The sequence below is a fragment of the Canis lupus genome, chromosome 14, assembly GCF_048164855.1.
Source record: "Canis lupus baileyi chromosome 14, mCanLup2.hap1, whole genome shotgun sequence".
Classification (NCBI taxonomy): Eukaryota; Metazoa; Chordata; class Mammalia; order Carnivora; family Canidae; genus Canis; species Canis lupus.
The window spans coordinates 42,987,304-43,006,676 of NC_132851.1; the positions used below are offsets into that span (position 1 = coordinate 42,987,304).

A 19,373-nucleotide genomic window follows, 5' to 3' on the forward strand; every position below is an offset into this window, starting at 1 on the left:
TCTAGAAAACATAGGTGCAAACCGAGTTAAGGAAGCACGGTCCTTAGTTTCATTTGCTTCAACCAGACTATCTAGAATCACCAGGACAAATGCAAGCTACACGTGTGTGTGTGTGTGTGTGTGTGTGTATGTGTAGACACAGATCTTCACACCTTCTTGTGAGCAATGGTAGTCATTCTAATAACGAATATGTGCGTCTCAACTACAGTTGGCTGGGATTCTTACACTAATTCCTTATCAAAATTACTCATGAGAAAAATATACCTACTGCTTCAGAGGGGAAGGGATAGTTCCACAGACATCTTGAGATCATTCAAACCCAAGATTCTAGATTAGTGAGCCCTCTCAGTCCCTGTTGCTCATAGCCAGCTACGCTCACACTAAGAATAGTTACATTTCGGGGGCGGCGGCCTGGGTGGCTCAGTTGTTGAGAGTCTGCCTTCTGCTCAGGGTGTGACCCCGGGGTCCTGGGATGGAGTCCCACATTGGGCTCCTTGTGGGGAGTCCACTTCTCCCTCTGCCTGTGTCTCTGCCTCTCTCTCTTTGGGTCTCTCGTGAATAAATAAAATCGAAAAAAAAAAAAAAAGATCATTACATTTCAGAAACCAAAAAAAAAAAAGAAACCAAACAGGTAACATGACCTTTTTGCTGCATTCACCCTCCTTGTTAGCTTGGCAGCATTTACAATATTGATTCCCTCTTCCTCAATGAAACTCTTCTCTCCACTGGCACAGATCTCCTCTTACTACCCTTGAGCCTTTTTTGTTTTTCTAACTTTTTCTCTTTTCCTTAGATTCCATCTCTTTGGATACACTGTCAGTTCTAGAAACTACACATTTATAAACTGCATTTCTGGCTGTGACTACAGAAAAACTTAAGTGATGCTAAAGTCAGTATCATCATCATCACCATCATCACTGTCACCATCACCATCATCAACACTATCACCATTACCATCACCATCGTCATCACCATCATCACCATCACCATCAGCATAATCATCACCATCATCACGATCATCACCATCAGCATCACCCATCATCATCATCACCATCATCATCCAGAAACAGCTTGAGCATCTGTTGTCATCTTTTGATTTCCACACCTTAACTATTGTAGAATGAACATTTTTGAGATAGAGTTAGGAGCACAGGAGATTTGTTGGAGATAATATGAGTAAAAGATAAAAGGGGAAGGAACTCTGGGTAAGGAAAGACTTCAGACTGTGATAGAGATGTGAAAAATGTTAAATAAAGGATTTGGGTGGAGGAAAAGAAACAAGACTGGGCAGAGAAAGGCTCAAAACAGTGAAGATCTGACAAAGTCTTGGCTAACCCAGTAGGAAGTTCTGGAGCAAGGACTTCCTATTATAGGAGTCCCACATTGTTCAGAATTGGGCAGGCTCTCGAACACCTGACATGCTCAGCCACTGAAAAAGGGCTGCCCAGGAAAAGCATGGCCTTGGTCAAAACCACTGTGGATCCCAAAAGCACTAACAGTAGGAATTGCCCACCAACCGGACAACTTGCAGATGACCAGCAGGTTCTTTCTGGAATGTACAGTTGAGTGGCACAATCCCATGGCTGCCTTCCCCTTAACATGACTATGGTTGATTTACCATTGGCGTGTCGTATCCTGACTTCTCCATACCACTCAGTTCTGGACTCAGCCATCTGATCAGTTTTCCAAAGCACAATTCTGATGATACTAATGATACTAATGCCTATTCGAAAGCCTTTGGTATTATCTAATATTATTACTTATTACATATTTTATTTTTTTATTTTTTAATTTTTATTTATTTATGATAGTCACAGAGAGAGAGAGAGAGAGAGGCAGAGACACAGGCAGAGGGAGAAGCAGGCTCCATGCACCGGGAGCCCGACGTGGGATTCGATCCCGGGTCTCCAGGATCGTGCCCTGGGCCAAAGGCAGGCGCCAAACCGCTGCGCCACTCAGGGATCCCTACTTATTACATATTTATTACTTAATAAATGAAGTGGAAATCCTTTAACGCAGGATTGAAGGCCCACCAAAGTATGAGCCCAGTCATTCTTCACGGAATTGTCTAAGAGACAGTAAGTGCAGTCGAAGGAACACTTCAAGAGTCAGAAGGAGGGGCTTAAAATGCTGCTTCTATTCACCACTTGCTAGGTATGCAACTTTTTTTTTTCACTTTTATTTCCTCGTTAGTAAAATAAGAATTCCTGAGGTACATTTTGCAAAACTATATTGAGATAATTTTAGGACACACACACACACACACAAAAAAAAAACGATACATTTTCATTGCCTTGTACTGCTCTCTCTCCTGCCCGCATGCAATCCGATCATTTGCCCTACCTTGACTGTGGCTCATGCTTTCATGCCTATGCCGTACCTCTGGCCGGTTTAAACTCTTTCTCTACAACATATCATTTTCCTAATACCCTTTTAAGCTATTAAAATCCTACCTATCATCTGAAGTCTTACAGTCCAACCCCTTCTGATCACCCCAGGCAGATGCCGCTCCATCATGTGGGCAGAAACAAAAACAAAACAACCCAAACCAACTGAGTGACATTCGTGGAAAATCACATGTTCCTTTTCTTTTTTCTTCTTCACTTGTTTGTTTGTTTTCATTTGTTCCTACAGTAAAAGGATCACAAGGTTCAGGTCACTATATGTATGCATTTATATATAAAGCATAAATATGAGACATTCTAGGATGGCATTTGCAACAGTAAATCCTCTTTAAACATTTCAAGGTAACATCATCTGGTGATATGCAAGTTAACAGCTGCATGAGATTATGGGGTGATGCTCTATGGACATCTGTTTACGTATGAAGGCTCCACAAAGGATGTGTTTTGGCAAAATGAATAAAACATGTTTAGAAAAACTCTGATAGCCACTAATCTATGAAATGCCATCCCTGTAAAGTGGCATTATAATGAATCAGGAAAACCAGCCCATCCTTGCTATCATTTATTTAACCAAAATTGATCTTGTGCCCTGATCGGGCAAGGTCCTTGAAAGAGCTGTCGATACCTACTTTCTTCCTCATCTCTCCTCCCATCCTATTCACTGCAATCAGACTTCTGTCCCCGTTACCTGAATACAACCATTAGCACATGCACCAGTGCTGGCTGCCCAGAACATTCGAAGGGTACGTTTGGATTCATTCACTATCTCAATTTCATTCAGTTCTCTGCCCAAATATAGCTCCTCAGCTTCCCCAATCCCTTATCTATCCCTTTAAGATGCTCTATCTTCACATACATCTCATTGTATTTGACACAGTTTACATATCGACTTTTTAAGTCGGTCAGTTTTTAAAATCTCCTTTCCTACAATCTGATTCACTATTTTACCCTCAGCACTTAGAATGGCTCCTGGGTGTCAGTAAATAACTGTGACATGCATGAATAAATGATAACATTATGGGTTCGATGATCCGATATTTTCACCACAGGACTGAAATTAGTTCAAAACAGGATTTTTGTGCATTAAAAGAACCCAAACAAACCCATTTAGTTCGTATCAAAACCAAGTGAGATTTCCATATCATTTTGGTCATTTCTTCAGAAAAAATAACGGAGACCTGCTGCAAAATTATCTCTGTTACTGACTTTGAAATTGTGTGCTCCTGAACCATAAGGTTCCCAGGAGGTCTGGGGATCTCAGCAGGAACCCTAGGCTTCTTTAGAGATTTCTGAAATGAGTAAAAACACTCAGTTCTGAGTTTGAAGGGCTTCAGGCTCACATCCTTTCCCACTTGCCTTTTTTAAAATTAATTTTATACATTGAAATTCCACATAATATTTCCTTTGGATGGGATGTTATAAAAAATGAGGTTCTGGTCCTTTAACAACAGAAAAAATCTAAAAAATATCATTACTATCAAGTATCAATATGTTCCCATAGAACAAAGAGCTCATAAGATCCTTGAAACATGAATCTGACCTTCCAGTAACTTTACATTCTCTGTCAGCCAAGAACACCACTGAGCACAGAGGGCGGGCCCCAGTCTAGCTGTTTTACTGAGTTGGAAAGAATAACTTATTCTTTCTTCAACATTTTAGTTTCACTCCAGTCAACTTTCAAATTTCATTATATGTCTATTCATCCTACAGCCATAGTCTAAAAAAGGAAAGAAAACATGAAATAGTTAAACACTTTATTTTAATAAAGAAGAAAAAGAGCTTCATAGAGTTTTTCTGCTGTATATCCTTTCCAAGGTAATGGCTTTGATTGAAATAAATTTTAAACTGCTAATTAAGCAGTGGCCCACCTTGATATTTTAAGCAACATGTTTATGCTCATATTAAATTACAAGAAGTGTGTAGCTTCAAGGGAGGGGGAGAAAAACAATCCTGACCTTGTGAAGTCCTTCCTGTATGGATTTGGTAGAAATTTCCAACTCAGTTTCATCTTCTATATTTAGATACTTTAATAATATTCAAGGTTATCATAAGAAAATATTTCTGGCAGTGTTTCTTTCATATGTTGTTTTTTGACTGTATTATGAAATAGAAAACAAACAAACAGAACAGATGAAATCCAGAAATTCCAGTTAAAGAATATTTATATGTTTAGAGAGGATCTTGACTATTATGCCAGATATAATCATTTCTTAATTTTAATGTTTTCTTTTATTTGGGTGATACTGGAAGATACCATTTATTCAAGCAAAAGGTACCATGTATATAATAAAATATCTCCTTAAAAATAGATACAGAAGTTAATTGTATTGTATTTTAAAAAATTGTATTTTTGTCCTTCAGTTTTAGGATAGCTATAGAATGGTGGCTGTTATATAGAGTGCTCCCACTCACATCCTCTGAAGGACATATCCAATTCTGGCAACTCCTTTGAACAGATATTCTCATGGCCCTTAACTTAATATTCTTTGTTTCCTTCTGTTGGGGCTTTAGGAGGGGAATCTTCTGGCCAAAATAGTCTTATAATACCTTCAGCTGTTTTGTCTTTTGTATGAAAAACCAACATAGTTATTGTATTATTGTATGAAATGATCCGTGCCTTGGATTAATCTCAATCAAGAGAAGAAAGCTGCATTCATTCATTCTTCATGCATTCAGCTATTTATCCCTCTTTGTCTGTGGCAGTGATTTGGCAATGATTGAGGAAAGGGAAGAGATGGAGAAAAAACAGACTCAATCCAGAGCAGTCTTGGGAGTCAGGCTGCCTACGTTCCACTACTTTGCTAGTGTGACAATTGTCAAATTATTTAACCTGTTTTGCAGTTTCCTCATCTTTATGTTTTTTTAAAAATTAATTTTAGCTAATTTTTATTTTTTATTATTTTTTTAAAGATTTTATTTATTTATTCATGAGAGACACAGGCAGAGGGAGAAGCAGGCTCTGTGCAGGGAGCCCAATGTGGGACTCGATCCCAGAACTCCAGGATCATGCCCTGGGGCGAAGGCAGGAGCTAAACCACTGAGCCACCCAGGGATCCCCAGTTTCCTCATCTTTATAAGGGGGACGAATAGTGTAGTAGAGAAAGAGATAGCAATTAATGTCACGTGAGTGTTAACTATTTTTAAATCTTTGTTTTCAAGATTTTGTTTCTGTTTTTGTTTTAAACGTCTTTTTTTTTTTTTTTTTCAATAACTGCCCTTAAATTGAGTTTTGGGAAAAGTGGCATGATATCTTACTATGGAGGATCGTCTACAGAAATAATATTTATTAATTTTATAATGTTTAAAGTTTTCAAAATATTGTTCTAAACGTGGAGTTATTGAGTCTCATGGCAATTTTGTATCATAGCCATCATGGTCATTAATCTCATATAGACAAAACCTCTTATTCTAAGTTACACAAAGAGCAAGCGGAGTCAGAAATGAAATATGGGTCACATAAGTTCTGCTTTTTTTCATTTGATACTACCTGGCCTAGGACCTAGGTACCTGATGAGGTTAGAGAAAATGGGGATTTAAGAACATTTCAAGAGAAAGGAGCAAGTACTCTCATAATTGTCAGCGAATAATGCTTAGTCTCTTCTTCCTTTTTTTATTTTGCCAAAAAAGAAAAAAAGTTAAGAAGTGAGAATTCATCCATTATTCTTAACTCGCAGCAAACTGCTTTAAGAAGTTAGAATTCATCCATTATTCTTAACTTGCAGCAAACTGCTTGTAATCTTTAAGATCTTAATAAATTTTATGTAAAGTAGGTAAAAGACCAAAATTAAGTGAGAGGTAGTAAAAAAGACCTTTGGTGCAAAGTTAGACTCTTTTAAACTGTAATCAAAATCTGAAGACTGGGAAAAACTCAGAGTAAGAAGATTATGTACTATTCAACCATGAGGAATAAAGCCAATAGGGGAGGAAGAAGTTATGAACACTGTATCCATATATAGGGTTAATATGTGTTTAATTCATGTGCTTAACTATTTTCCAAGTTTAGATAGTGATTATTTTACAAAATATTGTTGATAATTTTACACAGATTTTTAAATTTTTAACCTTTATTATAAATCGGTCTTTTGTATGAAGAGCCAATGTAGTTATTTTCTATACTTCTATGAATTTTCTTTAATGATTATATTTATCTCTTTCAGTAGCTTTGTCCATTTATTGACTATTTTAAGTAAGCACACTGCATCACAGGGAATGCAAAAGTGAATAAATCATATTCTTAGTTGGAGATTGATATAATCAAATGGTGAAGTTTGCTAATCTGGGTTTCTTAATTGTGTCCATGCCCTCAATATATAGATCAAATAATTTTCACTGAGAAATTGGATGGCAATTTATTCTAGTTATGTAAATACTCTATTTGTGTAGAAGTCACATTCTGACAACTCTAGCAGTTAAAACAAATTCACTAAGAAATAAATGAAAACAATTTCTTATTGAAAAACATACTGCAGAGTTCATAAAAGATTATAATAGAATTAGAACCACCCATAGTGGCAGGGAATATTTTTAAAATTCTGTGTAAAGTTATGTTGCCTGATTTAGTGAATTTGACATCACTAACTATTAACAGCATGGATTAGCATTGCTAAAAATGGAAACAATGTGTCATGGTTCTTAATGAGGCAACATGCCCAGCCATAAAGCAAATGTCTCCATTGATCTCGCTAACTCCTGAAGGCATGACCTTATAACTGCATAGTTTAGGAATCAATGTTTCTAATGACTCAAGAGAAAGGATAAATTATATTTTGGTATCCACTGTTTTAAAAGCTATAAGAAAGCTTATGTTTTAAGATTTTTCTCAACAATAATTAATAATTTTAAAAATAAAGTTTTATTGGATAAAAGGGTAAACTTTAAACATGATTTGCATAACTATTAGTTCTTGAATTTTCTCAGTTGACTCAATTTTTCATAAATTTTTCTATTCCAATTTTTAATTTTAATAAAACAATTACCCAACATAAAATATCAAGGCAGCCAAAGCCATTCTATTTTTTATTTACTGCCCACTTTCTAATTCTTGTGCTTTTATTCATTTTCCCCAAATCATATTGACTTTTAGAAAAGAATAGCATTCCATGACCATTATTTTTCACTCTTTCTGCCTTCCAGAGCAGGAACAAATACTGACTGTATCATGCCTGCTGTATTCAAGGTCTTTGCTACATATTTTACAAAGCCAGTACCTTCATGCAGTGTTTAATATGTCTGTGATACTGTAAGGATGTGTGAAGTAAAGCAACGCAGCACAGTGCTGACAGGTAGTGCAACTATAGACCACTTATTTATCATTCCTGTGCCTTAGTTTTCCCATTTGTAAGTTGAGGATAATTACAGCACTCACTAAGCAGGACTTTATGAGGCTTGGATAAAATAATTGTCAGACTCAGAAAAGTAACTGGCACATGCTGATTGCTCACAAAGTTAATAAAATAAGAGGGTATTACAGTGCCCCAGAAGAAGGAAGTTACATCTATCTTCCTTATTTTTTTAAACATTTTATTCATTTATTTGAGAGAGATTGAGAGTGAGAGAATGTGCATGAGTGGGGGAAAGGGGCAGAGGGAGAAGCAGACTTCCTGCTGAGCAGGGACCTTCTCCCCACCGCCGCCCCCCCACAACACAGGACTTGATCCCAGGACTCTGGAATCATGACCCGAACCAAAGGTGTAACCAATTGAGCCACCAAGGTGCCCTACATCTATCTTCTTTAGGCTTCATGAAACATATAATATCTGAGATTGACCTTAAAGATGTGATTTTGGCAAGTGGAGATGGCAAGGCTCTAGAAAAGGCTATTTCATATGGAGAGAGCCATTGCTCATTGATGAGACTTTGTGTCATATTTAGGAAAGGGTCATCTTACACTGGTATGAAAAGTAAGCATGAAGAAATAGGATCAAACTAGCTAGAAACGTTAGGGGGCAGGGAATGGGAATCCCACTAGGCAAATCTAAGAAGATTTTACTTAATTCAGAAATTGCAAAAATTGAAAAGGATTAAGCCTGGAAGCTGATATGATGGAAATTTTATCATAGAAAATTAGTATAGTTTGTTTAACAAAAGATATGTTATATGTTACCGCAATAAAACGAAGACAAACACAAATGACCAAATAAAGCAGTAGGCCTAGTGGTAATAAAATTGAGAAATGGAATTATATATGAATGTTAGAAAACTCTCATTCATTCTACTAGATTTTTTTAAATCTTAGTGTGGGTTGCAAGATGACTAATAAAAAATACTTGGAATAATCCAAAACAAATTTTCCAACCATGATAGCATGACTGGGGCTGGCACAGCTGTGTAAGCCACTAGAACACTGGATAATATAGGCTAAAAAATTGGTTTTATACACTGGATAGTGGGAAATGCAGAAGTGTGATCACAGAAAGAAGAGAATACAATGAGGAGAGCTCTAGGATCACCTTGGCTTTTTCCCTGAAAATGTTTTCCTAATCATGATGCAAGGAGGAGGAGCCAAGGTGGAGTCTAGTGGTCTCTCTGTTTGAGGTGACATAAATAGAATTTGGAGAGGCCAAGATTGCTGGAATTTCCATGGTAGGAGGCGGGTAGGGAGAAAAACCTCCAGAACCCTGATTAGTGGTATTATTGGGTCTGTCACTGTAATCCTAAACTGGCTGAGGATAGGGGGAAAATCCATGAGGTTGATTAGGGAATAAGTAGGGAATTATAATATGTTCAATTTTCATAGGTCACCCAAGGCTAGAGTAGTTTCAGTTCCAACAGGTTACAGTAGAGAGAACTGTTTGAACACCTGAGACATTCATAAAAAAAACCTTAAAAGTGACACATTAGAAATGGATGTAAGTTAAGCTTAGAATGAAGGCTACACTGAACCTGCACACCACTCCACCCCCAACAAATAGTCCTAAAACAAGCCTCAAAAGGGTCTGCATACAACTGCCTATAAATAGAAAAGTCTAATGCACTTTTTAAAAAGTCAACAATATGCAATACTCAATAATATAACATTCACGATGTCCAGAAACAAACAAAAGAATCGCGAGGTATGCAAAGAAAAACATAACTCTTGATTTCCTTAGGAAAAAAATCTGGTAATAGAAAGCCAGATAGAAATTACAGAGATGTGGAAGAGGTACCTGGGTGGCGGAGTTGATTTTGGCTCAGGTCATGATCTCAGGGTTGTGGGATCGAGCCCCTCCCCACTATGTAGGGCTTCCCATTGGGTGTGTAGCCTGCTTAAGATCCTCCTTCTCCCTCTCCTTCTGTCCCTCCCCAATCCATCTCTAAAAAAAAAAATAATAATAACAGTGATGTGGAAATAGCAGAAATATTATAAGATGAATCACTTATAATAAACATACTCCGGATTTAAAGGAAAACATGAACATAATAGCAATAGAAATGGAGCCTATAAAAGAGAATTAAATGGAATTTTTAAAGCTGAAATATAGAAGGCCTGATATGAAAATTCAACTAGATTAATAGCAGTTTAGAGTAGAGAAAAAAATCAGTGAATTTGAAGACCTAGAAAGTATCAGAAGTGAAGCACAAAGGTTAAAAAAAAACATAAAAATAAAAATATAGCTTCAGGGATCTCTGGGACCTGTGGGACAACATCATGTGGTCTAAAGAGGAGAGGGGGAAGAGAATTTTTTGAAAAAATAATGGCAAAATTTTTCCAAACTTGATTAAAATTGATTCACAAATATCAGAGAACCCAAAGCAAGATAAAAACAGAGCAAACCAAAGCAGGGTACATCGTAAGCTAATTGCTAAGAATCAATATTAAAGAGAAAGTCATAAAAGGAGTAAGAAAGAGAAGGCCTGTCATATTTTGGGAGAGTAGAGGAATATCAGAATTATTACATATATTTTATCATAAATAATTCAAGATAAATGATAATGGAATGTATTTTTTAGAATGCTGAAGAAAAAAAAAACTAAATCTAGATTTCTATAACCAGCTAAGATTTCCTTTCAAATGAAGGTAACATTTTTGTAATTTTTCCCCCCAGAGAATTTATATCCAATAAAACTGCATTACCAGAAATGTTAAAGGAAATTTCAGGCCAAGGGAGGGTGATATTACATGGATCTAAGCAAAGAAGTTTGTCTAAACAAATCTCCAACAAATTGGAGATTGTTGGTGTTGACAAATATGTGGGTAAATGTAAATGGATTATTTTCCTATTTTGTAATTAAAAAAAATATAGTTGACTGTGTAAGATAATAATGACATACTGTGTGCTATGTAATATATGTGGCAGTCAAAGATGTGGTATGGTAGTAACACAACAACCAGGTAAGGGAAATAGTACCTTTTTATAAGGTTTTTGCATTGTATGTTAAGTAATATAGTGTTATTTGAAAGTATGATTATTGTAAGTAAAAGACATATGTGCATATTATAACCCATAGAGCAATGATAACAATACCCAGAATAGGCACAGTGAATAAGCAAATGATAGAAATAAAATGAAGGGGTGCTTGGGTGGCCCAGTCAGTTGGGCAGTTGACTCTTGATTTTAGTTCAGGTTGTGGTGTCAGGGTCCTGGGATGGAGCCCCACTCCAGGCTCAGCGCTCAGTGGGGAGTCAGCTCAAGGATTTTCTCTCCTTCTCCCTCTGCCCCTCCCTCCACCTCCTCTCTTTCTGTCCCTCCCTCTCTGAAATAAATAAATCTTAAAAAAGAAATAAAATGGAATGATGTTCATTCATCAACCAAAAATTTTTGAAAAGATAAAAGAAGAAACAAATGAGACAAAATAAAAGCAAGATGAGTTTTAAGCCTAAACTACTGATAATTACTTTAATTAATGAAGGTCAATATACAGGGATGCCTGGGTGGCTCAGTAATTGAGTGCCTTTGGTTCAGGTCATGATCCCGGTGTCCTGAGATCGAGTCCCACATTGGGCTCCCCTCTGCCTATGTCTCTGCCTCTCTCTCTGTGTCTCTCATGAATAAATAAATAAAATCTAAGATAAAATAAAATAAAGGTCAATATACAAAAACATGATGCTTTTTATATGTAATAAAGGCATGTGAAATACTTAGGTATATACAGAACAAAATACATGCAAGATTCGAGGAAAGAATAGTAAAAACAATTGATAAGAAAAATTATGTAAGACCTAGCAGAATGGGAAGCTATACTATGTTTATTGTTTGGATGGCTCAATATTAAGATGTGAGTTTTTAGTGACATTGTTAGATTCAGTGCAATTCCAATCAAAATCTCATCAGGCTTTTTTCAAAAACTTGATAAGCTGATTATTAAATTTATATGGAAATATCAAATACCTATAATAACCAATTTTTAAAAAGAAGAGGAATTGAAGGACTTAAATTACTTGATTTCAAGGCTTATCATAAAGTCATGGGACTCAAGAACAGGTAGTATTAGTATAAATGTTGGCTTAAATATTATTGGATATAAATAGAGAATTCAGAAATAGACCCTCACAAACTTGAGAAGGCAATTCAGTGGAGAAAGGTAGTGAAAAAAATGCTACGTGAAAAAACTGGAGAGTCATATGAAAAAAAAAATCCAAACCTTACTTCATACATTATATACAATTTAATTCTAAATGGATAGATCTAAATATAATAGTGAAAGAACAAACTTCCAGAAGAAAAATTTTAGAAGAATCTTAGTGACATTGGATTTGGCAAAGATGACTTGTAGGATCCAAAAACCATGAAGCGTAAAAATAAAAATAAAAATAAAAAAACACAAGCAAAACCAGAAATTTTGCCTTTCAAAAGATACTTAGAGAAATGAAAGGCAAGGGAAACATTTACAAAATACGTATCTAGCGAGGAACTTTATATATATATGTATATATATAAAGAGGTATTACAAGTAAATCGTAAGAAAGCCAGCCAATTGGCAAAAGATTTTAGAAGATACTTAAATCCCAAATATGTATATATGCATATGTATCGCATGTATCACGTATCTCACGTGTGTTTCATGTGTCATATATGGTATACATACGCGCACACGTGCGAAATCTGAGGCCTTTCTCGTGTTTTTATTAGCAAGCGTCCTGTCCCTGCCAATCAAGGGAGCTCTGCCTTTTGCTAACCATCATCACGCGTGTCACACACTTACCCGCAAGTGGGCATGTCAGCGCTTCAGAGGGAGTACCAAAGCTCAACTAGGTCACTGAAAAATGTGGTGATGTCACTGTTAGCTGAGTAAAGGCAGCTCAGCAGGGCCCAGAAAGCCTCCATTTAGGTCATCTGGCTTCATTTTAATGCATACTGGGCTGTATCCTAGGTGATGGTCTAAAGTAAATGAGGGAAAATTCAGGATTCGTGGAAGGAGAAGACAAGGCTTGTGTTCTTGGGGGTGACCAGGCAAGAAGCTCACTAGATTCTCTTCCTTTCAACTATTTGTTACAAAAACAAAACAAACTATTTCATGTTTTCTTTCAGATGATCTCTTAGGTGTCATTAGGGTATTAAATTGAGTTATTTTTTTATTTGTTTTCTTACTTGAGAAGGTTCTTTTTCTTTTCCTATTAGAAATACAGTGACCTCTGTTCCTCCAAAGCTCTCCTTTGATTCAACATATTGGTGATTTTTTAGAGGGAGGTAAGGATGACTTCCAAAACCAAAATCTTCTTGCTGTATACCCTGTGAATTTTATCACCAAGAGCTTCTCATTTCTGAAGTATACAATTTGTTTTCTGATTGTTTGATCTACCTTATTTGCTTTTCTTTGCTTTCAAGTTAGGACGCAACTTTCTTAGTTCTGCATTCCATGTGAAAGGAAGAGGCGCTTACACGTTTGCCATATTCCCCCACAGAACGCAATCCAATAATGCTGGAAACAGAGATATTCAAATAAAAATTCTTAAGTCAACCTGCTTGCATTGGCGAGTAATTCATTATGATTTACGAAAAAGGCTGAACAGGTGACTGCAAAGGCTTGATTCCCGACTCACTACATACCTGCTGAGTAACCTCTTCATCTTTTTGTGCTTCAATGTCCTTACCCACAGTGTCAGAAAAACCTAAACTTATCAGATAGTTTTGAAGATTAAATGGATTAGTGGATGCAAAGATTCTAGGAAATTGCCTGCCACACAGTAAACACCCTTAATGTATATTAGCAATTATCGTATTGTTTTTTCTATTTTTTTAAAACTAGTTAAAAAATAAATATCATTCATAAGAAAAATATGGAATAACAGTTTATAATCTTGGGGTAAGAAAGGCTGCTGAAGGGACACCTGGGTGGCTCAGTAAGTTAAGCATCCGACTCTTGGTTTTGGCTTGTCTTCAGATCCAGCGGCCTGGGGCTCTGGGCTCAGTGGGGAGTCTGCTTCTCTCCCTTTTCCTCTGCCCCTCCCCCTGCTCCTGCTCTCTCTCAAATAAATAAATAAATAAATCATTAAAAATAAATGGCTGTCATAAACATAACAGAAAACCATACGCTATAAAGGACTGATTAAAAATAGAAAAAAAATCCTTTGCAAAAAATTTTTCTACAAACTACTGTTAAAGGACATATACTATACTGGAATAAGATAGCTGCATTATGCAGAATAGAAAAAAATAACAACCCTGTTTTTAAAAGAGTTCCAATAAGAAATCAATAATAATAAAACAATCCAATTAAAAATGAAGAAAGGCTGGACCATTTTCTTACACCACACACACACAAAAACTCAAAATGGACGAAAGACCCAAATGTAAGACAGGAATCCAACAAAATCCTAGAGGAGAACACAGGCAGCAACCTTCTACCACAGCAACTTCTTGCTAGACACTTCTCCAGAGGCAAGGGAAACAAAAGTAAAAATGAAGTACTGGGACTTCATCAAAATAAAAAGCTTTGCATAGCAAAGGAAATAATCCACAGAAACAAAAGACAATCTAGAGAATGGGAGAAGATATTTGCAAATGTCTTATCAGATAAAGGGTTAGTATCCAAGAATCTTAAAGAACTTCTCAAACTCAACACCCAAAAAACAAATAATCCAGTCAAGAAATGAGCAGAACACAGGAACAGATATTTCTCCAAAAACATATAAATGGTCAAAAAACACCTGAAAAAATGCTCAATGCCACTTGGCATCAGGACAATAGAAATCAAAATCACGATGAGAAACCACCTCATACTAGTCAGAAAGGCTAAAATTAACAAGTCAGGAAACAACAGATGTTGACAAGAATGCAGAGAAAGGGGAGCCCTCTTATGTTGTTGGTGGGAATGCAAGTAGTATAGACAGTAGAAAACAGTATGGAGGTTCTGTAAAAAGTTAAAAATGAACTAGCCTATGACCCAAGAATTCCACTACTAGGTATTTACCCAAAGGATACAAACACAATGATCCCAGGGATACTTATAAACCACCATTTATGGCAGCAATGTACACAATAGCCAAACTATGGAAAGAGCCCAGATGCACATCAACAGATGAATGGATAAAGAAGATGTGAATAATAGAATATTACTCAGCCATAAAAAAGAAAATGATATATTACCAATTGCCATGATGTGGATAGAACCAGAGGGTATTATGCTAAGCGAAACAAGTCAATCAGAGAAAGACAATTATCATATGATCTCATTCATATGTGGAACTTAAGAAACAAAACAGAGGATCATAGGAGAAAGAGGAAAAAATAAAACAAGATGAAATCAGAGAGGGAGAAAAGCCATAAGAAACTCTTAACTATAGGAAACAAAAAGGGTTGCTGGAGGAGAGATAAGTGGGGGAATGGGGTCACTGGGTGATGGGCATTAAGGAGGGCACATGAAGTGATGAGCACTGGGTGTTATATGCAATGGATGAATTACCAAACTCTACTTCTGAAACTCATGATACAGTATATGTTAACTAATTGAATTTAATAAAATTTTAAAAATAAATAAATAAAAATAAAAAAAAATCAGGAAAGGATTTCCTTAGGAAAGGATATTCAAATGGTCCTAAATAAATTATAACCTCTTTAATTAAAAAATTGAGAAATTAAAATGAGATGTCATTTTTAAACTATCAATCTGCCCAAATTAAAAATATTGTGATTATTATTCATTGTTGGAGAGAATGTGAGGAAGCTAATGCTACAAAGCAATATACCTGGTGTGACTGGAAATCACAATGTCATCAGACAACAATTTAGGTTTGCATGTCAGTAACTGAAATCACATACTCTGAACCCAATATTTCCAGTTCAAAGAATCTATTATAGAAATGTTTTACCCACTTACAAAGAAATTCTTTGTAGCATTATTTGTTATAAATGATCCAAAGTCATACTCATTAGAAGGAGGAGGGATAAATTTATTTTTAGGACACTCAAGCTATGAAACAATAAGTAGTCATTTTTTTAAAAGATAGCTCTAAGAATATAACATAACTATATATTGGTGTTTAAAAATATGTATTACTGAATAGTTATATATTATAATCATTTTCTTATAAATTATACAAGTTAGGGGGACTATTAAGAAATATAGCTCAATGACACAGTCATGGGCTTGCATTAAATTTTTTCTTCATTCTACTGCTGTGTTAAGTCTTCTCAGTAAGAACCTCTTTTTTAATTAGAAGAGTTGACAATTTTTGCAAATAATTATTTGCATAGGAACTAGAATACATGCATGCAATCTTAAAATGACACATTTATTAAAGAGGTAATGCATGTACTGACACAGGAACTTTCAAGATCTTTTCAAACAGTGATCTAACAAATGCTATCTTTGGGTGTTATTTTATTAAAAGGAGAATTATGATTACTAGCTTCATTATTTAGAAAATTTTAACAATATAGACGTATAACATTTCAATGACAAAATTATGTTTTTTTCCTAAAGATTCTATTTATTTATTCATGATAGACAGAGAGAGAGAGAGAGAGAGAGGCAGAGACACAGGCAGAGGGAGAAGCAGGCTCCATGCCAGAAGCCCGACGTGGGACTTGATCCTGGGACCCCAGGATCATGCCCTGGGTCAAAGGCAGGCGCTAAACTGCTGAGCCACCCAGGGATCCACAAATTATGTTTCCTTTTATTAAATTAGTGTCAAAAACAAAAATGTCATTTGTGTATATAAATGGTACCGACAGACACTCATATTGATGTTTCATGTAAAAACTCAGTAATAGCTGAAACATGATTCAGAATGTCACACAAGCTTATTCAGTACTGTCTCACATTTAGTTAATAACATAAAACTGCACAAATGTCATAGAAGTGTTTCTATGAAAACACCAAACAATTCTATTTTGAAGATGTTTTGTATACACTTAAAATATTTATTTTAACAACTGAAGATACATGGCACAGTCAGAAAGGAAGAAAAACAGTTAATGAGGTCATGATACCTGTGTTCCAACACCTGCAGTATTTTTATGTAAAGAAAGAATGGACAGACATACATTCTCTTGCTCCAGAAGGCTGGACATAGACAGGTGTGTAGAAATTGCATAAAGAAAGAATTGCTTTGGCAGTATAAGACATTTCCAAACTTTCACCTTTTATTTGTATAATCTTCTACTATCTGCATAATTTTTTTAAAAGAAACATTGACTATAAAAAAGAAACATCAATTATTTTTTAAAAAATTAAAATTACATTTAGAAAAAGAAGTAGATTAAAAAAAAAAAGAAAGTAGAGTCATGGAGTCTTAAAGAAGTAAGAGAGAAAGTGATATTAGCATTGTCCAGTAATGGAGAAAGTTGTCTCCAAGAGTACCATTCCTTATCCCAGGAAGTTTTCAATGGATATTACACAATAAATTCCAGAGATAGGCCAAGTTCCTTCATGAGGTAAGGATTGAACTAAAAGACCTCTTAACTCTCTGTAAAGGACAGTAGATTAGCACATCACTATAGCATCTGATCCTGCACATATATTTACATTGCTCCAAATGTAATTACTCTCCACAAGTTAGGAACATGCTTGAAGTTGGAGTCATCCCTAGAATGGAAAAAGGGTTAAATACCAACCTAATTGAACTTCATTTCTCTGTAATAATAATAATAATAATAATAGATGTGCAAAAAGTTACATGACTTATTTTAATTTCTAGAGAAATTAAGTTATAGGGTATATCTCTCTTAGTTTATTTAATACTACAAATTTCTACAGAAAAAAAAATAAATACTTATACCAAGATTTGACCTCCCAATTCTCTAATCTGCTTCACCAAAACGTTTTGTTATCAATTATCATGTTTTGACCGATTAAAATTGGTAAGGGAAGAAAAGGAGGAGGAGGAGGGGGAAAAGGGGGACGAAGAGAAGCAGAGGGAGGAGTGGGAGATGGTGGAGAATAACAACAACAATCAGGATTCAGAGATCCTATTACCGTGTATATCCACACTTGGGAAAGTATTTCCTACTAAACTTTAGAGAGACCTGCCTGATGGGCAACAAACTGGCATCTATTTTCTTCCTCTGAAGAGAAGGAACTGTCGGATCTGCTCTCCGGCACTCAAACCTTCTCCTTAAATGCATCCAATTTTCTTTTGAGGAATTATATTCTGTTCTCTAGCCCAAGCTGCATAGCATTGGTGGGAAGATAATTCTCAGAAGCTGCCCCCTACACTAAAGAAGCCCAAGGACCACATTTTTTCCTCTTCTTCCATAAAGAGAATCAGGACTTGATCTAAGTTTGATGAAGTGAATGCTCTGTGCCTTGAATATCACAACTGAGGAAAAGATGCAAGCATAAGCAAGAACAGGTGCAGAAAAGCTGTCACAAAGGCATCATGCTTTCAAACTTTAGTTCACACTTCAAGGACTTTGGGGCTACCTTCATTCTCACTTGGTTTCAAAACAGATCCCCAGAAACCCAGAAATCTGTGATTTCACCTACATTCTTCTTGTAAATTCTCCTTTGCATAACTTAGCCAAAATTAGTTTCTGTTGCTGGCAGCCAAAATCCATAGATTACCGGAGGGGAGTGACAAAGTATATAATTAGAGTACTGAATTTAGATACACAGTGAGAATTACTAACCTTGATATAAAATAATTTTACAAAGATTTACAAGATGTGAGATACATAGTTTTATAAAGGTGCTAGATAAATGTTTGTAAAGCACGGTATTTACAACAGTAGGAAAACCAATAAAATACCAGGATTAGTTCTCATTGAAAATGCGCAAGATGTCTTCACAAAACAAAATAAAATAACATTCTGTTGAGTGAAAAGAAAGAAGATCTAAAAAAAAACTAGAGAGAGAGGGATCACATTCATGGATCTGAGGTCTCAACATTTTAAGACATTAATTTTCTCCAAATTACTCTAGTGATTGAATGAATCCAAATAAAAATCACAACTCTGTGGTGTGTGTGTGTGTGTGTGTGAGAGAGAGAGAGAGAGAGAGAGTTTTGACAAGTTGATACTAAAAGGTGGAAATGACACGAGCCAAGAATAGCTAAGACGGGACTGTGGAAGAACAAGGCAAAAAAGACTTGCTCTATGGGATGTCAAGAATTATTACAAAAATATAATTAAGACAATTGGCACAAGGACAGACAAGTGAACAAATGGAATGAAATGGAGAGTTCATTACCAGATGCATGCATATACAGACAATTGATTTTTATCACTTCACATTATTTTATACAGTGGGGAATGGACAGTCTCTCAATAAATGATTCTAGGACAATTTAAAATCCACATGGAATAAAATGAAACTAGACATCTATCTCACATAATACATAAAAATCAATTCCGAGTAAACTGTAGAGCAAATGTAAAAGGCAAAGCAATAAAGCTTCCAGAATATAACAGAGAAAAGTATATGAGAGGGCAGAAGAAGATTTCATACACAATGAGCAATACCCATGAAGAAAAAGACTGATAAATTGGATCACATAAAAATTAATTCTTCGTGTTCCCAGCAGAGAGCATGAAGAGAGCAAAACGGTAAGCCACACACTGAGAGAAAACATTTGCAACAAACAGAACCAACAAAATAGGATTTGTGTGT

At 35.7% G+C, this 19,373-nt stretch overlaps 1 protein-coding gene and 1 long non-coding RNA gene across 2 annotated transcripts in view; both read right to left on the reverse strand.

The window, feature by feature from the left end:
• Positions 1 to 19,373, reverse strand: part of KCTD8 (potassium channel tetramerization domain containing 8) — a 198,433-nt gene that overhangs the window by 99,084 nt on the left and 79,976 nt on the right. The window lies entirely within an intron of this gene.
• On the reverse strand, positions 2,192 to 4,493 carry LOC140604028 (uncharacterized). Its single transcript, XR_012007060.1, has 3 exons — positions 4,361 to 4,493; positions 3,946 to 4,122; positions 2,192 to 2,628 (listed from the first exon to the last, which is right to left on the reverse strand). It is a non-coding gene; the product is annotated as an uncharacterized lncRNA (long non-coding RNA).